Below are 24,319 nucleotides of genomic sequence, written 5' to 3' on the forward strand. Positions count from 1 at the left end.
GTCTAAGGTGTTCAGCCTGCCTCCAAACGTGTATCCGACGGTTGTCTTGTTGATGGCATATGTGACACTCATTGGCGAAGAGAACGCGATGCCAATCCTGAGCAGTTCATTCGGCATGTTGTCGGGCCCATCTGTATCGCGCTGCATGGTGTCGTGGTTGCAATGATGGACCTCACCACGGATGCCGGGAGTGAAGTTGTGCATCATACAGCCTATTGCACAGTTTGAGTCAGAACACGATGTCCTGTGGCTGTACAAAAAGCATTATTCAACATGGTGGCATTGCTGTCAGGGTTCCTCCCAGCCATAATCCATAGGTAGCGGTCATCCACTGCAGTAGTAGCCCTTGGACGGCCTGAGCGAGGCAAGTCATCGACACATTCTGTCTCTCTGTATCTCCTGCATGTTCAAACAACTTCACTTCGGTTCACTCTGAGACGCTTGGATACTTCCCTTGTAGAGAGCCCTTCGTGGTACAATGTAACAATGCGGACAAGATCCACGCTCAAACCATGGTATTGACCGTCTAGGGATGGGTGAACTTCAGACAATACGAGCCGTGTACCTCCTTCCTGGTGGAATGACTAGAACTGATTGACTATCAGACCCCCTCCATCTAATAGGTGCTGGTTATGCATCTTTGTTTACACCTTTGGTTGGGTTTAGTGACATCTCTGAACAGTCAAAGCGACTGTGTCTGTGATACAATATCCAAAGTCAATATCTATCTCCAGGAGTTCTGGGAACCGGGGTGATACAAAACTTTTTTTTATGTGTGTAGCATCCTTCCTGTTGGACCATGAAAGGAATTGTGATTCAGGAGGATACATGCAGTTAACCTCAACATCTTTAAATTCATGTTCCTGTGGTGTAAGAAGTCTCAGAATTTGATCTTCTGTGAGGAAATAACAAATGTATTAATGTCCTGTATTTTGTAGAGTGTGTATGTGAATAGTGCAAATATTTGCTGATGAACAAAGCTCCTCATTCAGAAGTGTATAATTTCAGCCTCTAGTGAACTGATATAAGTTCAAACACTTACTACACCTTCATGTAGCATTGCCAGAACAGCAGCTGCTTTTGGTGTTTAGAGCACGATACATTTAGCAAGAAAAGTTAAACACATAATTCAGGAGTAGCCAAAGGACGTTATATGAAACTGTGAAACATGATGTAGTGAAGTTTCGCAAAAATAATAATCTTTCAAGACTTTGTGCAGAAATGAGATATGTTTCTGTCATAGTAGACAACAAGATGGTCCCCATGCAGAAAATACATATGTTAGATAATCTGAAAGAGTTGTAAACAGTATACTCCACAAAATACAGGATATTAATATTTCTTATATTTCTTTTCAAATCAGATCTAATGGTTTCTTGGAACGCAGGTACAGTACAGTGTTCCAGGAACATGATTGCACGATGAATATTTTAGTCACTAATAGTAACACCATTGTAGTGAAGAGACTCTGAACAGATACAAATGGGACCACTGTTGCTACTGCAGCTCTTGAAAATGCTTTGTTGGAACAGCTACAAGTGGGGCAGTACGTGGCTTTCAGATACGACGAAAACTGCTACACACAGCACATTTCTGAGGTATCATAAATTGCTGGATCTTAACAGCATGCTTCTGCTGAATGACAATTCTTTACATGGCCTGTTAGGAATTGTACTGTATGGGTCCCCTTCTCCAGTGTTGTATGGTGATTGTGCCATCATTACAAAGTCACAGTGCATTGTTTTATAAATGTGACAATAAGTACTATGGAAAGATACTGTCTCTGACCTTTAAGTGAATGTATTTCATTTATTAATTAAAATGTCAAGAAAAAACAATTTTTTGTGCATTGTGGAAGAGTTTTAAAAATACTATTTCCTTCTCTATATTTGAATTCTTTTATGGAACTGTTCTTTGTAGAGTTTGTGTGGCTATATATACCTATTCATGTGTCTCTTTATAGCTTGCTTCCTTTATGTTATTTTACTGAAGTTGTGTTTTTAACTTATAGTGACAGAATATGGATATATCACCATACCTGTGCACCAAAGCTGTCTGTTGTAATTCTAAAACAGTGAGATACAACATAAAGGTATACACTAAGAAAAATTATTGATAATGCTTTTCAGCTCTCACTTGTTTTCAATTCTGACCTACAGGTCAGCCACAAATATTTTAGGAACAATTTTTCATGGAATAAACATGGTTTTTATTTACCAGTTCACTTTAATGTTGAGTGTGGATGATATGCGTAAGTGACGTTTTCGTTTTATTCTTTGTCAATGAGTAAAGTGAGTTAGGATATTCTTCTTTATACCTAAGATTGCTCCTACATATGTCAACATTTCAGCAAGAAATCAAGTTGAGATTCAGTTGTGTAGGTATGCACCGGGACTTTGAAGCCCGTCAAATTTGACATTGTCGTCCTGTGGATTCATCTTTATTTGAAGATAAGAACTATTAGATGCATTGATAAATGTTTTTTATTATTATTTATACTCAATAATAGGACTAAAGAGTTACAGTGCACAAGTTAAGGTCTATACTGTTTCCCTGTATAAAGTTATGCTTTTTTAAAATATCACCAATTTAAAGCACAGCATGAAAAGAGTGATTTTTTTCACATTTTTCATATAAAATCCATTTTATGTATCATACATTTTGTACATTATATCAACTTGTGTAGTACAGTAGAACACCTCTAATCCGACCTTGGATGGTCTGTCACTCCGGTTCGTCCGACCATGCTCAGGCTCGTGAGCCTGTGCTGACTTGTCACTGACTGGACGGCTGTTGGGCCACTGTTGCTGTGTCTACCACTGTGCACATTGTTAAACTGTACGTTATTGTGCAGTATTATCCTTTGTTGAGATTAAAAAACGTTGTTGTTTGCTTTATTCCGTGTTCTCTGCAGTACTTATTACTGTAGATTCATTGTGTGTACAGTAAACACATAACTCTTTCACTAAATGAAAAATTAGCAGTGCTACAAAGACTGGATGAAGGAGAATCACTCCAAAAAATTGCAAAGGAACTTAATGTAGGGTTGGAGGAAGAATCGGAAAGATATTGAATCCTATACAGTTATGATTGATAGTGAAAACTCTCTGAAAAATCGCAAAACATTCAAAAAGCCTAAACTTGAACTGCTTGATAACACATTGTGGATGTGGTTTTGTCCAGAAAGAAGGAAAGCAACTCCAATATCCAGGCCAATTCTCAAAGAAAAAGCGATAGGTTTGCACAAAAACTGGAAGCCGAAAGTAAATTTGCTGCTACTGAAGGCTGGATTGATCGTTGGAAAACTCGTCATGGTGTCGGATTTGTTTCTATTTCCGGTGAAAAACTATCTGCTGATGCCGCAGCTGCTAAGGAGTTTTCTGTTAAGTTTCAAGAAATTGTAGAAGAAAATGAAATGTTACCCTGCCAAGTGTATAACATTGACGAGACATGGCTGAACTTTAAAATGTTCCCAACAAAAATGCTCGCAGCTTCAAATGAATTCGTGGTGGAATGAAACTTGTAAAAGATAGAATAACAGTCATTCCTTGTAGCAACGCAGATGGTACCCACAAGCTCCCCTTGTTCGTCATTGGCAAATCTAAGAAGCCAAAGGCGTTCAAAACTATAAAAACTTATCTTCCTTGCAGGTTTACTATCGCAATCAAAAATCTGCTTGGATGGACTGCAACCTTTTTAAATCCTGGTTTTTCGACGAGTTTGTGACATCTGTCGAAAAAGACTCGAAGCAAAAAATTCTGCCTGTTCGTGCTCGACTGCTGTTGGATAACGCACCATCACATCCATCTGAGGAGGATTTGGTGAAAGGGGACATAAAAGCTCTCTTTCTGCCTCCTAATGTGACCTCACTCATTCAACCAATGGATCAGGGCGTTATCGAATGGTTAAAAAGGCAATATCGCAGAAAGTATATCAGCTCAATCTTCGAAAAATCTGAAGGAGGTCATAACTTAATTGAGGCAATGAAATCCCTGAACATCAAAGATGCTGTCTACACAATCGCTGCAGCATGGGATGAACTGAAACCTGACACACTGCGGAAATCGTGGCGTAAGCTTTGGCCACAAGTTATGACTGAAAATGAGCATACCGAAGATGAGCAAAACAGCAACACACTGGAAATCGTTAAAGATCTATGAACTCTGGAGCCGAACGTCCCTGCCAATGCAGTTGAAGAGTGGATCAACGAATGTGACAAAGACTGTGACACTTTTGAAGAGCTCAATGACGACCAGATTGTTGCCGCTGTTAGCCAGGAAACAGTGAATGAGGACTCGGACGGTGAAGACGAACCCCCCCCCCCCCCCCCACCCGTATTTTACACAACGATGCAAAAAACACTTTTGACATTGCCCTTCAGTACATCGAGCAGAATCCAACTTCAACTCCAATGGATGTTTTGTGGATAAAAAAAATGGAGGAACACTGCAGCTAAATCTACAATAACGTCTGTTAAATAAAAATGTATCACTGACTGTTGTTACAATTAATTTGTTTTCGTTTTCACTATAAAAACAATGCATACAGTATAAACATTTCTTAGTTTATACATACAGTAGTTTATTTCTTTGTATTATTATTTTTTTTTTTTAATGTACAGTGCTATAAACATTCTTTAGTTTACATTATATATCGTTTATACTGTATTAAGTACAGTACAGTACTGTAATTCGTTTGTTGTTTTTCCTTTTAAAACCAATACATATTACAGTGTGTGTAAACGTTTTTTAGTTAATATATTGTTTAACACTGTGTAAAAAACATCTGTTTATATTACTGTAGACGTCTTTTAAAAAGTTCTTCAATATTTTAATTTTTTGTACTAAATGTCTTTTTACATTTTTTGCAATAAATATTAGACTTTTCGGATAATCTGACCTTTTTTTCGTTCCGACCATGGTCCCGGTCCCGAAGGTGACGGATTAGAGGCGTTCTACTGTAGATGCATAAAAAAATTGAGGTCTGTAGAGCAACTCATTACTAAGTGGGAGATATCTGAAAATATTGAAATTCATGCCTGACTAATAACTGGTTACACACTCTTGAGCCTTCTACAGTGATTTTATCAAAAAAAGTTCGAGTTAGGAAAGTGCTATTTGGCAGTTTTACTATTAGGACATGTAGGTGTGTGTATCTAAGATCGACATATTGCTCCCTATGAGATACATGGAATGATCCTCATGTGAATTGAAGTACCGGGTGATCAAAAAGTCTGTATAAACTTGAAAACTGAATAAATCACAGAATAATGTAGATAGAGAGATACAAATTGACACACATGCTTGGAATGACGTGGGGTTTTATTAGAACCAAAAAAATACAAACGTTCAAAAAATGTCTGGCAGATGGCGCTTCATCTGATCAGAATAGCAATAATTAGCATAACAAAGTAAGACAAAGCAAAGATGATGTTCTTTACAGGAAATGCTCAATGTGTCCACCATCATTCCTCAACAATAGCAGTAGTCGAGGAATAATGTTGTGAACAGCACTGTAAAGCATGTCTGGAGTTATGGTGAGGCATTGGCGTTGGATGTTGTCTTTCAGCATCCCTAGAGATGTCGGTCGATCACGATACACTTGTGACTTCAGGTAACCCCAAAGCCAATAATCGCACGGACTGAGGTCTGGGGACCTGGGAGGCCAAGCTTGACAAAAGTGGCGGCTGAGCACACGATCATCACCAAACGACGTGCGCAAGAGATCTTTCACGCGTCTAGCAATACTTTGTTTTTTTGTTTTTGGTTCTAATAAAACCACATGTCATTCCAAGCACGTGTGTCTATTTTTACCTCTCTATCTACATTATTCCGTGGTTAATTAAGTTTTCAAGTTTATACTGACTTTTTGATCATCCGGTACTTCTTCACGAGCTGGCATCTGAATTTAAGTCATATGGCTATAACATTAAGTTATTTACATAGTTACAGTAAGAATATTGTGTCATATTTTACAATTAACCATGTCATGTACAATTATATTTGGATGGTTTTTCTCTTAATGTTATGCTCCAGTATCTCTGCTCCAATCAACATCCATGTGATAGGCTATTTTACATGGAGTGATTTTCACTGAAGATCTAATTACAGTAACATTTTATCTTTGTATGCATTCAGCTCTGCAAAACACTGTGAAGTAGTGTAAATGACAGAAGGTACTTGTGATTGTACCCCATAGTAGGGTTTCTTCCTGTCCCACTCACACATGGACTGAGTGCTTAAATTACTCTCTGCACAATATAATTAGTGCATGATAATTTCTTTGCAATCACAATGGGATCAATAAGCTGAGGGCTGCAGTTTATTCCTAGATTCATCATTTAATCCTAGGTCTTGAAACATTGTAAGTGGTTTGAGGTAGCTGATGTCTGTCGTCAAATTTTGTGTTGGCACCACATAGACATATATGAGCAATATTCTAGGGCAGATTACACAAGTGTTTTGTAAGCTGTCTTTATAGCCAATTTGTATTTTCCCAATATGGGGCCAATGAACTGGAGTCTACCAACAGCTTTAGATATAACGTAGTTTATTTTTATTTATTTATTCAGGGATCATCTTACATTGATATAGGATTTGTTACTGTAATACAGTGAAAATAAATAGCTCAAAAATACAAGCTGAACTTTTTTTTATTTTGTCCATACTGGATGAGAGGTCGTGGTTGTGAATGTCAATGTTAAAAAATATATCGGCTCAACCACTTGTTTATAGTGTAAAACACTAAGATTGACGCGTTTCAGAAGTCAAGCTTCCATCACCAGAATAAACTCACTAAAACTCACTAAAATTCGTTTTTTGCATACCAAACAACGGAGGTGACATGAGAGGAGCAGTACGATGCAGTTTTTATTTATTGAATCGTATGGCTAGGGCCCCCCCATTGGGCAGAATGTTCGCCGGGTGCTGGTCTTTCAATGCAACTCCACTTCGGCGACCTGCAGTTGATGAGGATGATAGGATGATTATGAGGACAACACAACACCCATTCCCTGGGCGGAGAAAATTCCCCGGAATTGAACCCGGGCCCAGAGGATTGACAATCCGTCATGCTGACCATTCAACTGCCGGGGGCGATAAAATTCTGTGTTAATTTAAACCGTATAGCTGAAACTTACTAAAAGCTGCAGTACATGTGTAGGGAAGATGCACTGTGTCGAGCAACAGTGTTCAGGTGGTTCAGAGACTTCAGAGAAGGCCGACTTGTTTGTCTTAAGCAAGGTGGGCCTAGTGTTTCGACTTCTGCTGTGACTGACATCAACATCGACACAAATACTGTGATTGTCCTTGAGGATCAATGGTTAACATTGTGTAACTGGATTGAACTGTTGAGAAATTCAAATGGCAGTGTCTTTACAGATATGCATGATCATCTCCATATGCCTCATCTTTGTGCCCATTGGGTACCACATCTGTTGACTCCTGAATAAAAGGAAGTCCGGATGGTGACAAGCTGTGAGGTACTTCGTCTCTTTACTGACTGAAGGGATGTGTGTCTAGAGTTGATTATCACTGGTAGTATGTCATGTCTGCTTCATTACAATCCTGAAGGAAAACAAGCCAGCACAATGAAAAAGTCTTAAGGTTCTCCAATACCCAGAAAAGCGAAAATTGTTCAATTTGCAGGGAAAATGATGGTGATCATATGTGTTGACTGCCAAGGAATGATTTACCAGCATGCAGTTGCCCCTCATACTACTGTTGCAGCAGCATATTACGCGTCTGTGTTGCCTATGCGGAGGAAGCATATTGTATAGAAATGACCGGAACTTTCTCAGACTGGATGGGTACTTCATCATGATAACGTGCGGCCCACGTAGCAAATCAAGTCCAGCAGTTTCTAATTCACTTCAGCATTACCTGTGTACCATATCTGTCTTATAGCGCCAATCTTGCACTCTGTGATTTGTTTTTGTTTATATCACTAAAAAGCACCAGGGCGACCAATTTGAGAACCCGGGAACAGTGCTCAAGAGAAGTGAGACGATTCTCAAGTCCTTGACAAAGGATGGGCTGCACCATGTGTTCAAGGACTGGCAGAGACACTACCAAAATTCATTCAGATAGGAGGGGAATACTTTGTGAAGGGTCATGTAAACATTCAAATGTAGTAATAAATATCTGCGAAAAAAAGAAAATCAGTCTCAAACAACGGAAAATCCAGGATGGAATGTAACAATATTAGAGAAGGAAAGTTGCTACTCACCATATAGCAGAGATACTGAGTCGCGATAGGCACAACAAAAAGATTCACACAATTATGGCTTTCAGTGGTGTGTCTATTGCTGACAAAGGCCGTAATGGGCAAAAGCTATAATTGTGTGAATCTTTTTGTTGTGCCTATCACGACTCACCATCTCCGCTATATGGTGAGTAGCAACTTTCCTTCTCTGATATTGAAAATCAGTCTCAGTCTTTGTTGATCAGCCCTCTTAGTTAGTTCGTTACATGTTAATGTAATCATGTTATGTAGTTACATGTTACCACCTTTTACTATTAACCACCACTGTGAGACCTCTTAAGTAATCCTTAAGTGCCTTGTAGGGCTAAGCATTATTTACAAAAAATGTTTTAGCTGCCTTTTTAAACAAACCTTTTTCATTTCCTTGGGCAGTTGCTTATATTACTTTATTCCCTGATTGAAAATGCTTTTTTGGCTTTTAAGTTTGTTTTTTTCCTTGGTGAATGTAATCCAAACTGCCTCTTGTCCCATGATTATGTATAGGCGTTTTACTAAACTAAAATACTTAGTAACGTTTTCCCTGACACACGCACAACAGATTGGTAGACATTCTCTCTGGTTTAGTAAGGCTACCCAGTTTTTTTAAACAGTTCTTTATAGTGAGTGCAACCACTGCTTATAGTTATTATTCTTAAAGCCCTTTTCTGCAATTTAAAAATTGTGTCCATGTTTTGTGCCTTTCATCTCTGGAAAAGAATCACATAGCTGGGATTTGAGTGTATATGGAAATAGTATGTCACATCTAGACATTGGCTGGTACAAACTGCTAAGAACATAACTTGCTGATGGCATTCTTTTTTTCGAATATCTTTATGCATTCATGTCATGATAGTTCATGATCAATATTCACCCCTAAAAACTTTGTGTTTGTTAAACAGTCTATAGATTTATTGTCTCTGCTCAATGCAACAGATTGTTTTCCATCTTTATGCAAAAGTGCATAAGAACATAACTTGCTGATGGCATTCTTTTTTAATATCTTTATGCATTCATGTCATGTTAGTTCATAATCAATATTCACCCCTAAAAACTTTGTGTTTGTTAAACAGTCTATAGATTTATTGTCTCTGCTCAATGCAACAGATTGTTTTCCATCTTTATGCAATAGTGCATACTGTTTGTTTTCCTTACGTTGAATGTTAATTTATTACATAATGATGAGTTGTAGACATCCTTGAGAATTTTATTTGCTTTCTATAACAGGAGTTCTGGTGTTGTATCAGTGACTACGATGTTGCTGTTATCAGCAAAGAAATGAAATGAATGGGTTGATGAGGATGAAACCAGTGAAGATGCATTGACATGAAATGCTATCAGTGCTAAACATTCTGATATGCTGAATGCTCAGTCTATTGAACTTGCTCAGACAATTGAAAATTTACACCAAACTGCGATTTAATCCCAGAATTACAGCATAGGATGAGCAGTCATCTTAAGTATTAGGTTATATTATTCTCTCTTCTTCTTCTATGTGTTATGTGGGCGAAGCATCATAGGGGAAATGAAGTCGGTGGAGAACTGTAGCTGACCCTGCCACAATGAATATACGTGAAATAGATTAAATGCACTGAAATGAAATAAATGTTTTGATAGGGTTTAAATCAATGAAGATGAAATGACATGATACACTGCCATCCAAACTCTTCAGAAATGCCCAACCTGCAATTTGGAGCTGATAAATCTGTTGAACAGGGAGGCCATGAAGTATGCCATTTCTATTAGTAAGGCAACCACGAAATATGAGTCAAAGCAAATCATTGACACTGCAGCAGTATGGCCTGTTCCACCATCCTACTGGAAGAATGTTTCTTCATCTTGATGATATGAATCGAATTCAAACAGAGAAAATGTTACCAATAGGTCAGCGTAAGGTTAAGAGTTCTGTTTTTTGTAGTGCTGCCAGTGGCTTCAAAGTGTCTCATCCAAAGGCTGAAACCATTAGAAGGTGGCACAGGAGTGGGTGGGGGATGTCTGAATGAAATCTTGATAGGAGATTGGTGAGCTCCAACAGAATTATCTGAATTTTTGTAATATGCCTTCACAGCAGATGGACATTACATACTTGACCAACCCTTCATGACTATTAAAACTTCAACCTGTCTAAACTCCAAAGGTCAAGTCCCCCACTCCCGTAACTGCCCAACAAAGATGCCAGGCAGTCCTCAAGTCTTCCCATTTGACTGCCTTACCCTGCACTACTTCTGTCTGTTGAAAATATTTTCATATGGCAAGGTGGCATGTTAGTTGGTCAGCCTGTTGACCTTCTCCCAGACTGCCAATTTTAGTTCCCTAGTGGAAGAAAGTGTGTGTAATTCTTTTATAGATGTTAAGGTTGGAGAACATGCGATGAACCCTTTCTCACGAGTACTTCACTGCCTTAGAGACACAAGTTCATCGCCTTTCTAGCTCTTAAGTGGGTTGTCAGATCAAGGAACTTTGACCTGCCACATGTATCCTGGCATCTCTTTATTATATATGCTCAGGGGCAAGTCTTGTCAGCCATTGTCATCTTCAGTGAAACTTTACTAGGTAAGTGACCACATCTTCACCTTGTATTACCAGTGTTCTGGCCCCTGTTGCAAGTAGCCTTCTTTAAGGAATCTCTAATGTATAAATAGTTTTATGTGAAATAATGGCCAGAATGCTGTCCTATATTACAGTATAAATCTATGGTTGTGCACCTATAAAAGTTTTAGTGACTGTAGAGCACATATGTTGTGCTGTTCATAGTCCTCATAATGTTGTGCCATGGACAGCATTGAAACAAGAATGAAATTCAGCACTTAAAGATCATCATGAATTGTGACAGCATTCCTATATATTCTGCATTGTTGCTTATCATAACTTTTTGTTGTTGATAGGTGGAATATTATTATTTTATTCCACTAATAATAATAATAATAATAATTTGTAAAATATATATGTGTAGCTGTGCTCCAAAAGACTTTTGTTTATCAAAATAAATGTTTGTCTCCAATCTAATCACATTCTCGCAGCTGTTGCACCCATTCCCTTTATTTAGTATGCAGATGCCACAATCTAGTGCAAAATAAAATATTGTGAGTTGTAATTGCTAAAAAGGATGTTCTCTTATTATTCTGTGGGGCTCCTTTCCTGGGTGTGACCATACACCCAACTGACTAGCTCATGTGCTTCTTCTTCTCAGTTACATTATTTTGCAACATTCTTGTTTCACTATTTTGTACCACTCGCAATGCTTGCTTCAGAAAGACCACACAACTGCCAAGAAAGTTATTCCTAGAAAGCATTCCCTCATCTGGCAAACAGCATATCATTGGTGAAGAATTGCTGTCACGTGTCCTGTGGACATGTTCACTTGTCATCTTTGCTTTTTCTTTGGTAAACATATGCTTACCCTCCAGCTTGACAATAATGTGTTTGGGTCTGCTGTTGTCTTGCTACCTTCTCAGATGTGCAAAAACGGGGTGGATCTATTTTTTGTTTTGATGATGATGTAATATTGGGTTGTTAATGTGATGTAAAGTTTCAACAATTTGTTTCGATGATAGGGAAGTGTCCCATGCAGATAATTTCCAAGAGCCACATCAAAGCTGTTGTTTGATAAACTAGTACACATCAACAAACTCTGTAAATAAAATAATTACCTAAAATTTTTTATAAATGTCTTACACATTGTATATTACAGATTTGGCTTTTAATGTTGAGGTCATTCTGTGTAGCAGTCTTACAAAGTGGTGAATGGAAGTGTCCTAAACTGCCCTGTTACTGTTGTTTTTGTGCCCACTATTAAGACTGCATTCCTTTAGTTGAGTTTCCTGTTTCGGGGAGAGAAAACTTTGAAGAGAAATAATGTTCAGTGAATAATAAGATCATAGAGCTACGGTGTTACATTTAATAGCCAAATATTCAATGTCAGACAGTGCAGTGTGTCAAGATCCATTGCCAGTGGTTGCTACCACACTTGGTCGCAACACTGAAAATTTTTCTTCAAATTGTGTCAAGCACTTTATAATAAAAAAATTGTTCTTTATATTTTCCTTTTGTTCCTCATAAATGTGTTTCAGAACCATTTTGTGCAGAATTTTCTAATTTCCAATTATCTTAAAACTGATTAAATGTTGGTCACTATAGAAGAGCTAGAAATCTCTGTCTCACTGTTTTTGTCATCTCACTGTAATATTTATCATCAATAAATTCCATTCTTCCAAAAATGCCTTAAGCAACTTGAAAACCTGGCCCCTTGCCAAACACATTCTCCATATGTCTGGTGAAGTTTTATAAAAGTCTTAGCCATGATATGACTGTGTATGAAATAAAAGTTGATATCACACTGTTGCTTAAAACTGCTGTCACTTATTTTCAGGATGCATTAGAAAATGACTTCATGAAGAAAGTGAGTATGAGTTAATGCTGTATAATGCAGGTGTCTGCAGTGTTGAACGTATTCTGTACTCAGAAACATGACAGCAGTATTATTAGACTGAGTGCTGTACTGGCAGTGTAATTTCTTTACTATATTTAAAGAACTCATAATCTGACTTCCTTTTTTTTATTAATTCATTCAACGATAAGAGTTCCCATGAAGGGATGTGGTACAAGCAGGTTAAAAATTCAGAGGCAGAAGCAGCCAGTGCAGACTACTTCTGTTAAGTAGAACAAAAGAAGTTATGAATAGAGCAGATCTATCCACACTGATAATTATGGGAATTTTTGATGTAAATATATATTAGAAGAGAAGCAGTTGTTCTGAAAAAGGCCACTGTACCTCCTCTTATACTACTCAGCTGTTGTTTTATTCAGTACTTCAAACAAAGCCACATAGAAATTACATTTGCCTTTAATATTTAGATGTAGTATTTCACAGTTTACCTTAAATTAAATTTCATTTCCTCCTGAAGAATCATTCTTTCGTGTTTGTCCTATTTTTGCATGAAATGCCCCTGCAGTGAGATTTGCTATTATCAGTCTCTGCAACTCTTGGTAGAGGCTACCTGCTTCCTTATTAGAGCTACTCTTGCTTTTCTGTCTAAAATACTTTCAATATATGTAATATTGTTTTTAACCCTACAACAAGAGTTCCTTTTTGCTCTGTTACTCTTCAGTGAAATAAATGGCCTGACTAAAGACTAGCAGTTTGTTCCTGCACATGCTGTAAACCACTTACATGTCTCTGTACTTCACTTCTATTATGAACGCAATATGTATTCCATGATTGTACAACAAATGACCATCCTGGGTAACAAATCACATTAAAGTTCCGGGATACAGGGAGACAAGACTGCATGAAATCAAATGTCTTGTAGATTGACTGTGAGTATAGTATAAGTGAGCTGGCCAGCCTGGATGTGGTTTTTAGTCAGTTTACCACATCCAGCTAAGTAAATACCAGGCTGGTACTGATGTGACATCAGGAGGGCATCCAGCCACCAACTACTATTTACATCTACATTTACATATATACTCCGCTAGCCACCAAGCAATGTGTGTCGGAGGGCACTATTCGCGCCAAAGTCATATCCCCCCCTCTGTTCCGCTCGCGGATCACGTGAGGGTAAAACAACTCTCTGAATGCCTCAGTACAAACTCATTATTTTCCTTTTATTTTTGAATGGTGATCATTGCGTGATATGAAAGTTGGTGGTAATAATATATGCTCTACATACATTCTCGGCGAAGATCGGATTTTGGAATTTAGTGAGCGGCCCCTTCCATTTAGCGCGTCACCTATCTGCAAGTGTGTCCCACTTCAAACTTTCTAAGAGATTTGTAACGCTCTCACGATGACTAAATGTACTAGTCATGAATCTTGCCACTCTTCTTTGGACCTTCTCAATCTCTTGAATCAGACTAACTGGTAAGGGTCCCACACAGACAAACAATACTCTAAGACTGGACGAACTAAAGTACTGTAAGCAATTTCCTTTGTTGAAGGACAGCATCGCTTCAGGATTCTACCAATAAACCGCAATCTAGAGTTCGCCTTACCCATTACTTGTGTAATATAATTGTTTCATTTGAGATCATTTAGAATAATCACACCCAGATACTTGACGGATGTTACTGCTTCCAAAGACTGGGCATTAATGGGGATTTTCGCTTTATTATGCACAGTAGGTTACACTTACTGATATTGAGAGATAACTGCCAGTCAATACACCATGCATTTATTATCTGCAAATCCTCATTGATTTGTTCACAACTTTTGTGTGATACTACTTTCCTGCAGACTACAGCATCATCGGCAAACAGTCTAATGCCACTGTCAATACCATCAACCAGCTCATTTATGTAAATTGTAAAAAGCAGGGGACCTATTACGCTGCCCTAGGGGGACACCTAATGTTACATTTGTTTCTGTTGAATTCTTCCCATTCAGCACGACATACTGCTCTCTGTCTGTTAGTAAACTTTCTATCCAATCGCATATGTCATCAGATAGACCGTAAGCGCGCACTTTTTGGAGCGAGCGACAATGCGGAACTGTGTCGAACGCCTTTCAAAAGTCAAGGAATAATGCATCAACCTGGGAGCCGGTATCTAGAGTCTGTTTTATATCATGCACAAAGAGGGCCAGCTGTGTCTTGCATGACCGCTGTTTCCTAAAACTGTGTTGGTTTCCGCAGATGAGCTTCTCAGAGTCTAGAAAGGTCATTGTGTCTGAACACAAAATGTGTCCCATGATTCTACAACAAATCGATGTTAGTGAAATTGGCTGGTAATTTTGTGCATCCGATTTTCTACCCTTTTTATAGATTGCTATGACCTAGGCCTTCTTCCAGTCTGGTGGAACTTTTCGATGTTCCAGTGATCTCTGATAGATGATGGGTAAGAATGGTGCTATATTTGTAGCATAGTCAACATAAAATTTTACGGGGATACCGTCTGGGCCAGATGCCTTCCAGGCATCTAAGGATCTTAACTGTTTTATAATCCTAGATGCACTTAACACTATGTCAACCATCTTTGCGTTTGTTTAATAATTGAGAGGGGGAATGGTGCTGCAGTCCTCTACCGTAAATGAGTTTTTGAAAGCTAGGTTTAGAATGTTGGCCTTTTGTTTATCACCATCCGTTACATTATCTGTACTGTCAGCAAGACAAGGTATTGAATTATTTGTCGCGTTCATAGATTTTATGTACGAGCAAAATTTTTTGGGGTTATTTATAGAATCTGGAGATAAAATATTGGGTTCAAATTTGTTAAAAGAATCTCTCATTGACCTTTTGACAGCTGCTTTCATTTCGCATAATTTCTGTTTGTAAGCGGGGCAGTGACTACGTTTAAAACGACTGTGCAAAATTCTCTGCTTTCTCAGCAACTTCCTAATGTGTTTGTTGACCAAGGTGGATCATTTCCCTCCCCTATATTTTTGCTAGGCATATATTTCTCTAGCACGTGGTGGACAATACCTTTAAATTCCGATTAAAGATGCTCAGTATCTTTGTGTCCCACGGCGAATGCTTGGAGCTGACTATGAAGATATTCATTAATGACACTTTTATTTACTTTCCAAAACAAGAAAACTCTTCACTGTTTCTTTGGCTTTTTTGCAACTTCCACTGACATAGAAGCCTCAGTGACATTATGGTCCCTAATACCTTCTTCTAGATTTAAGTTCCTCAAAAAGATCAGGTCTGTTTGTTGCCAAGATGTCTAATGTGTTCCCATCTCGAGTTGGTTTTTTAACTAATTACTTAAAATTTTATGTTGAGAGCGCTCCTAGAATAACTTCATATGAGTCTTTGCATCTGCCTTCTGTGATAAATGTGTGATTTTCCCAGTCAATGGACGCCAAGTTAAAGTCTCCACATATAACTAATGGATAATTTGGATATTTATTTCCTATATACTCAAGACTTAATCTGAAACGAGTCTATAAAAACATCCTAATACAATGGTCACACCGTGTCTGATTGACAGCTCTATCCAGACTATTTCACAGTCCGACCCAGTATCGATCTCAACTGTGTTTAAACGGCTTTTAATTGCAATGAACACGCCACCTCCCATAGCATCAGTCCACTTCCTTCCTAAATATTGTCCAATCAGAGTTCAAAATTTCACTGCTATTTATGTCTGGTATCAACCAACTTTTGGTAACTAATACAATATTGGTTTTTTGTTGGTACAGACACTTCGACAACGTACTAACGTGAGATTTAGCAAATTTAAATCCTTTGGAATGATCTGTTCAGGTGAACTAACAATTTTTACAGTTGGCACACCCACATCAGTGTCATTACTGTTGCCCCAACCCGTATAACAGCACCATTTGCCATACTTTTTTAAACATTTTTAATGACAGCAGTTAGCATCTCACACAAAGAGCATAAGGCTCAGTACTTTGAAATAACTTACTACATTCCTTTTATATAAAAAAAAAAAATCAGCTTTTCGTACAAAGTAGACTGATTTCCCATAAGTCAAGGGAAAGTCATCAAGATAAAATTTTATTCTTTATACAGTAGACTTCCAACTATCTAGCCTAATATGGCAGAGGGTCAAGCCAGATAGGCTGGAGTTCAATAAAACATTTCTTGTGACCATTCAAAACACCCATTTTCTTATGTGTACCAAAAGCCAATTTTATTAACATTTTCTGATTTCTTACATAATACATGCTAATTATGTGTCTGTTATGCACATACAGCACTCTTCAAAAATTATTACAGGAAACTTTAAAAAATATGAATGTATATTACATAATGTGAAAAGCCAGGCCTAATAGAAAATATGAACCTGAGAGGTTTGAGCTTTTTTAAAAGTCTTTGGTTGTTTCCATCATTTAGTGCTCTTGTGTGCTGCCAATACCCCTCCACCGAACACTTATGCAAACACATGATATCAGCTGGTATTGCTTCATCCTTCTCACTCAGCACAGCCTCAGTTATCTTGAACTCTGCAAAATGTAGGATGAGATTTCTCCTGTCTTAAGATTTCCTCCTCCTCTTCCTCCTCCTCTTGTGTAACTTCTCTCTGTGTCTCTATTTCCACAATGGTATTATCAGTTCAACTTCATCATTTGCCATCCATTCTGTGATGTCCTCTTCATTGACATCCCCACAACCCAATACATTTTGAGCAACAAAATGATAGCACAATTTCCATACACCTTCAAGGTCTAAAAGAATTTGTTTGGTGGTGAAAAAGTAATGCTTAGATTCCATTTGTGAGTTAGTCACTGGCAGAATGTGAAGGCGTGTTACCCAAGATGTGTTACAACTTTCCTCAGTAAATTGTGTCTTTCAAATATTTCCCTATAGCTGGTACAAAATCATTTTAGTCCGAGGTTTTAATGGTCTCTGAATTCATTAATGCTTTCTTTTGATGAGTGTAATGTAGGAGCAGTGATTCCTGATTTTTCAGGTTTTTGAAAGGTCTGTGTTTCTGTGATTTCCCTATTAATGTAAGCCCAAGCATGTGGTTCCATTACTGAAAGCCAGTATGATAACTTGTTCCTTATTTTTCTTGTAGCCAGGAGCTGCAACTTCTGTTTTGAAGGAAGGATTGTCATAGGTTCATCTTGCAATTTAAGCGACTTTCATCGCAGTTGTTTAACTGTTCGCCAGAAATTCCGTCCTTGTCAATTAACTTTGAAAGAAAGTCTTTAAACAATGTCACATCCTCTTTGTCAGTGGGTAAAGTCTCTCCACTAATGGTTATCTGGGTAATACCGATATTTTTAATTTTTATTTATTTATTGGGTTTGGCTAATTTATTAAATGTGGAACCTCAGTTGTGATGGCATTTTCACATTGACAACTTGTATGATCTCAACTGTATGATGTAATAAATAGAATTACAGCCTATGTGACAAATTGGTAGTTTAACTTACAGAGACAGATTAACTTACAGACACAATGACTTTCTTACCTTGTCACTAGATTATTACGTAGAATTGTTGCTGCGTTCACTGTGTCTCATTGTTGCTGTATTCATTATGGCACATTCTTGTGGCATTCATGAATGTCTGTATGTAAAAGAACCCCTTGGAAAAGATGGTTAACTTCACACTAAGGTTTGCTGATGGTCAGTTTCACCCCGAGACCACCAAGAATTTGCAAAGTTTTATTTATATGTATTAATAGGCAAGTATAATAGATGAACATTTGTTACTGTTATAGTCGTCTTTGTGAAGGATCAGTGCCTGACATACATAATACGTAGACACATGAACTGTTTTAAATCAGTTCACACAAATAAAAGTTTTAGCTTATAAAAAAAGTTAAAAAAATCATTCCTAAAAATATTAGTATTCAGGTACTGGTTCGTAATGTTCTGTATTTAGCCTTTGCCGCACACTAAGAACTTTCAAACAGTAAAGATAATAATTAAAATAAAAGAAATGCCATGGCCAATATGTAGTTATGTAATACAAAATATGTTTTGAACTTGTTGGTCGCCTTCACCCCAGCACTCAATTTCACTCCTTTTGATGGCAATGGGGTGGCGACAGCAAGGGCATCTGGCCGCCCCTTAACTAACCATGCCAAATACATTAATAACCATGCTAGTCTTGCACTGATGTGGGACAAAGGCACAAGAACAAGAAGCAGCAGTGTCAATTGCCATTATTGTCAGTGGAACATAGAGGGTGTACATAAAGTCCGGAAACACTTTCAATTATTTATTGCACAAAAAACATAGCACAGATATCATACATATGTCATTTTGAAGAGAATACCTGAAAGCTTTTTTTCATGTGTACCACCACGGTGTAGTTTGGTCATTTGCTGATAGTCAGCACTAGTCACAAACATGACGAGTTAAGGTGTGGGGCGAGCTTTTTGTGTGTTGCAGTTCGACAAAAACACAGCAGTTAAATGGATGTTTAGAACCAAGTATGGTAAGAAGCCACCAACAAGGAAGGCCATGTACCACTGGCACAACACATTCGTTACGATGGGTTGCTTGTGCCCGGCAAAGAGAAGCAGACATCCCAGTGTGAGTGAAGTGAATGTGGAGCTCATATAAGAGACATTCAAGGAGTCTAAAGAAATCGATGCATTGTGCATGGCTACAGTGTGGAAAGTCCTGTGACAGAAGCTGTCTATGAAATCATTCAAATTGGAGCTAGTGCAGAAGCTCAATGACGACAACAAAGACAGGTGTTTTGAGTTTTGTTCGCAGTGACAACAATTGAATGAGGATAGAGATGGCATTGTTGATTGCTTAATTTCTTGCAACGAAGCCACTTTTCACACTAATAGTGAACAAGCATAAGTGTTGAATCTGGGGTACAAAGCATCCACACAAATGCATTAAATTTGAGTGTGATTCCCCAAAAGTAAATATTTTTTTGTGCCTTGTCACATCGAAAACTGTATGGGCCATTCTTCTTCGCCAAGAGCACTGTCACTGGATATTCCTACTTGCACATGTTGCAGCAATAGCTGATGCCTCAAAAGCAGTCGGACTCTCCATTCATCTTTCAGCAGGATGTGGCTCCACCCCATTTCCATTGTGAGTTTCGTGAGTACCTGAACACAGAGCTGCTGCATCGATGGATCGGCCTTGTTACAGAAGGGGACAGAAGTTTCATGAAATGACCTCCCCGATCACCAGATCTCACTTCGTGTGATTTTTTACTGTGGGGACACCTTAAAGATCTGGTGTATGTTCTGCCATTACCACTTTGTACAGCAGAGCTTTGGCAGAGAATACGGGAAGCAACTACCACAGTCGAAGATGCTTTGCTGGGATGCGTGTGGTAAGAATTCGATTACCATATTGACGTCTGCCGGGTCATCATAGTTTGCAAAGCAGATGTCATCATCATCATCATCATCATCATCATTTTAGACTGATTGTGCCTTTCAGCATTCAGTCTGGAGCATAGTCCCCCTTATAAAATTCCTCCATGATCCCCTATTCAGTGCTAACATTGGTGCCTCTTCTGATGTTAAGCCTATTACTTCAAAATCATTCTAACCGAATCCAGGTACCTTCTCCTTGGTCTACCCCGACTCCTCCTACCCTCTACTGCTGAACCTATGAGTCTCGTGGGTAACCTTGCTTCTCCCATGCGTGTAACATGACCCCACCATCTAAGCCTGTTCGCCATGACTGCTACATCTATAGAGTTCATCCCCAGTTTTTCTTTGATTTCCTCATTGTGGACACCCTCCTGCCATTGTTCCCATCTACTAGTACCTACAATCATCCTAGCTACTTTCATATCCGTAACCTCAAACTTTGTATGGTCCTGACAACCTCTAAGAGGCCTAAACCCACACTGATTTTCATCCAATTTGTCCCCAACTAATACTCGCACTTTCCTTTCAACAATACCTGAGAAGATTTTACCCACAACGCTGATTAAAGAGATACCTCTGTAGTTGTTACAATCTTTTCTGTTTCCATGTTTAAAGATTGGTGTGATTACTGCTTTCGTCCAGTCTGATGGAACCTGTCCCGACTCCCACGCCATTTCAATTATCCTGTGTAGCCATTTAAGACTTGATGCTCCACTGTATTTTATGGGCTCTGACTTAATTTCATCCACCCCAGCCACTTTATTGCACTGCAATCTATTGACCATTTTCTCCACTTCCTCAAATGTGATCCTATTTCCATCATCATTCCTATCCCGTTGTACATCGAAATCTGAAACATTACTGACCGTAGTTTCACCTGCGTTGAGCAACTCTTCAAAATATTCCCTCCATCTGCCCAAGGCATCAACAGGATTCACAAGCAGTTTTCCTGACCTATCCAAAATACTTGTCATTTCCTTCTTACCTCCCTTTCTAAGACTGCTAATTACACTCCAGAATGGTTTTCCAGCAGCTTGACCCAAAGTCTTCAACCTGCTTCCAAAGTCTTCCCAAGATTTCTTCTTGGATGCTGCAATTATCTGTTTGGCTTTATTTCTTTCTCCAACATAACTTTCTCCGTCTACCTGAGTTCTAGTATGTAGCCATTTTGATACGTCTTCTTTTTCCTTTTACAGGCTGCCTTAACTGTGCCATTCCACCAAGCTGTTTGCTTCATCCTACCTTTACACACTACTGTTCCAAGACATTCTTTAGCCACTTCTAGTACTGTGTCCCTGTACCTTGTCCATTCCTTTTCCAATGACTGTAATTGGCTACATTCAACTAACTGGTACCTTTTTGAGATCACTGTTATGTACTTGTGCCTGATTTCTGTATCCTGAAGTTTCTCCACTCTTTTCCTCCCACATATGGACCTGACCTCCTGCTCTTTCGGCCTCACAATACCAATTTCACTGCAGATTAAACAGTGATCAGTGTCATCAAAGAATCCCCTGAATACACGTGTGTCCCTCACAGCCTTCCTGAATTCATGATCTGTTATTATATAGTCAATGACAGATCTGGTTCCCCTGCCTTCCCAAGTATATGTGAATGTTCTTATGTTTAAAAAAGGAGTTTGTGATTACTAAGCCCATACTGACACAGAAATCCAAGAGTTGTTTCCCGTTCCTGTTGGCCTCCATATCCTCTCCAAATTTACCCATAACCTTTTCATACCCTTTTGTTCGATTTCCAATCCTGGCATTAAAATCACCCATGAGCAGAACACTGTCCTTGTCCTTTACTCTAACAACTACATCACTGAGTGCGTCATAAAAACTATCCATCTTATCTTGATCTGTCCCTTCACAATGCGAATATACTGACACAATCCTAATTTTCTTGCAAGACACTGTCAAATCTATCCACATCAGTCATTCATTTACATACCTTAGTGCAACTATGCTGGGTTCCATTTCTTTCCTGATGTACAGCCCTGCAACCCATTGTGCTATTCCTGCTTTGACTCCTGACAGGTAGACCTTGTATTCTCCCACTTCCTCTTCTTTCTCACCCCTTACCCAAATGTCACTAACAGCTAAAACGTCCAACCCCATCTTACTTGCAGCCTCTGCCAGCTCTACCTTCTTCCCAGAGTAGCCCCCATTGATATCAATAGCTCCCCATCTTGTTACCATTCGTTTGCTGAGTTGTATCTTAGGAGTCCCTGGTTTGTCAATTAAAGGTGGGACTCCATCACCTCCAAAAGTCTGAGGCATTTTGCTCTGATTGTTGCCAGCATCATATTTAAAATACCAGGGATGCAGGTTCAGGGTGTATACGATCCGGGACAACCAGAAGATTCGGGAAAAACCCGGGAATTTTTTCATCCGGGAGAAAACTGGGAAAAACCCGGCATATTTTTAGAATTCCAGGAATTTTTCATTGTTTTAGTTTTCAGTTAAATTTTTGTAATTGTGACTGGTAAGAACCGATGCTCTAACAAAGGATATTACTGTATCCCGCTACTGCAGAATAATACTTCAACAATAAAAAACAAACAAGAGAAAAAAACGAAAATAACTTAAATTGCAGAGGGAATGTGCCATATACAGGAACGACACACAATGCTCATGCAAGCGTCTGCCAACAGCAAAATGTGTCAAAGCGTTTTATATTAGATTCGTTTTAGCAATTAGCAGCTCATGCGCATTCGCAGTTGAGTCGTGTTTGAGTAGTAGATTCTCCGGCTTCTGGCTACAGGAATGTGGCAGTTGGCTGTGCAAGCAGTCGCAGCTAGATGCAATCGGGAAAAGGGAGCGCCAAATTCATATTCTTGAAGAAAAAACTTGTTTCACAAAGCGCCTAGCATCCAGCACAATTTTGTCTATCGATTATTCATATGGTTTTGAAACGCTTCCCTGTTGGTTTTTGAACATTTTTGAACACATTTTAAGTTGATTTCTGAATGAATCAAAAGTTGACCTTTGAAAGCATGCATAGTGTACGTGATGTTTCTGTCAGGAGAATACTCGTCGCATCTAGAAATAAACTTTCCGCAGACAAAAGGGGACGGGGCTATACGAGCTGAGGGAGAAAAGCCGAACAGATGAATGCCAATCGCTGTCTGATTATGTGGTTGATTGGGTTTGCGAATGATCAGCATTGTTATAATTACTAGCGAAATCCATAGATTCAGACTACCAGGATGGAAATAAACGACTGATAGGAATAACAGGTGAGAAAGATTACGTATTATCTTCTCGGTGTATCCAAGAAAATGAAATTTTGACAGAAAATTTTTGGCCAGATCGCTACACTAGTAAGGACCAGTAGTACAGTCCCCGGCTAGCAGCTGCGTAATTTCTATTCTGGAAGTAACGCAGAAAACGTGTAGTTTGAACACTTAATAACGCCTAACCTGAAAATAATCACGGGATAACTAAACCTGTGATTCTGGCAGGGTTAGTGAAGTTAATCGGCGAACAAATTTTGACAATGGCAGCAATAGCTACAGAATTGGCGATGACAAGATTATTAGAATGAGGAAGGAGAAGAAACGGGGACATCACAAAAATTATGGAAGAATAAGACAATTCTAAATTTATATACAAATTTCGTAATACTACTTTTCGTTCTGATGCTTGAGAAGCTGGTGCGTATGAATGAAATGTGAAACTATTTCCTAACAAAGCTTTTTGCTTGTAGCGGGCCTAATAGGCATTTGTTATTGGTACTTCATGGATTATATTCTTTTGTGTTATAATAATGGCCATTTGTGCCAAAACAGGCTCGTTTATTTGGTGTGTTACAAAACTGCTACCATATTAGAAAGGCCTATGATGTTTTATCTTGTAGACAGTGACAAAATAGACAAAATCAGATCGAGAAACCACATCAGTCTTTGATTTAACACCTTTTTCAGTATTAGATAACGACATTTCGATTTTTCATGTAGCAAAACGTTTGATGAACTTTGATGAGGTAATAGACTCATTCGCAGAAAGGAAACCACACAGTGTAAAGCTGTAGCAAGATTAGAGAGAAAAAAATGCTAGGAGCTAAGGTTTGATGAAATGTGTAATTTCTTGCAATATATTATATTAATTTTATGCCACACAAAACAGCAAGTTATTAACTAATAGGCAATAAAGAGTTCAATTTTCTGAAGAGTTTTTTTCTCTCAATTACAAATAATCCCATCTGCTATTAATTGCGAGATTTTTTTAAAGAGGGGCAGGCTGTCAAACGCGCCGACTGCGAGAAGGAGAGGCACCACAGGACGTTTTAATTTCCACTCTCCTGAATATAGTTTG

At 38.5% G+C, this 24,319-nt stretch overlaps 1 protein-coding gene across 1 annotated transcript in view; it reads left to right on the forward strand.

Moving 5' to 3' along the window:
• LOC124606845 overlaps positions 1–24,319 on the forward strand; it is a 64,009-nt gene that overhangs the window by 9,582 nt on the left and 30,108 nt on the right. The gene's annotated exons all lie outside the window — the stretch shown is intronic.

The sequence above is a fragment of the Schistocerca americana genome, chromosome 3 (genome assembly GCF_021461395.2).
Source record: "Schistocerca americana isolate TAMUIC-IGC-003095 chromosome 3, iqSchAmer2.1, whole genome shotgun sequence".
NCBI lineage: Eukaryota > Metazoa > Arthropoda > Insecta > Orthoptera > Acrididae > Schistocerca > Schistocerca americana.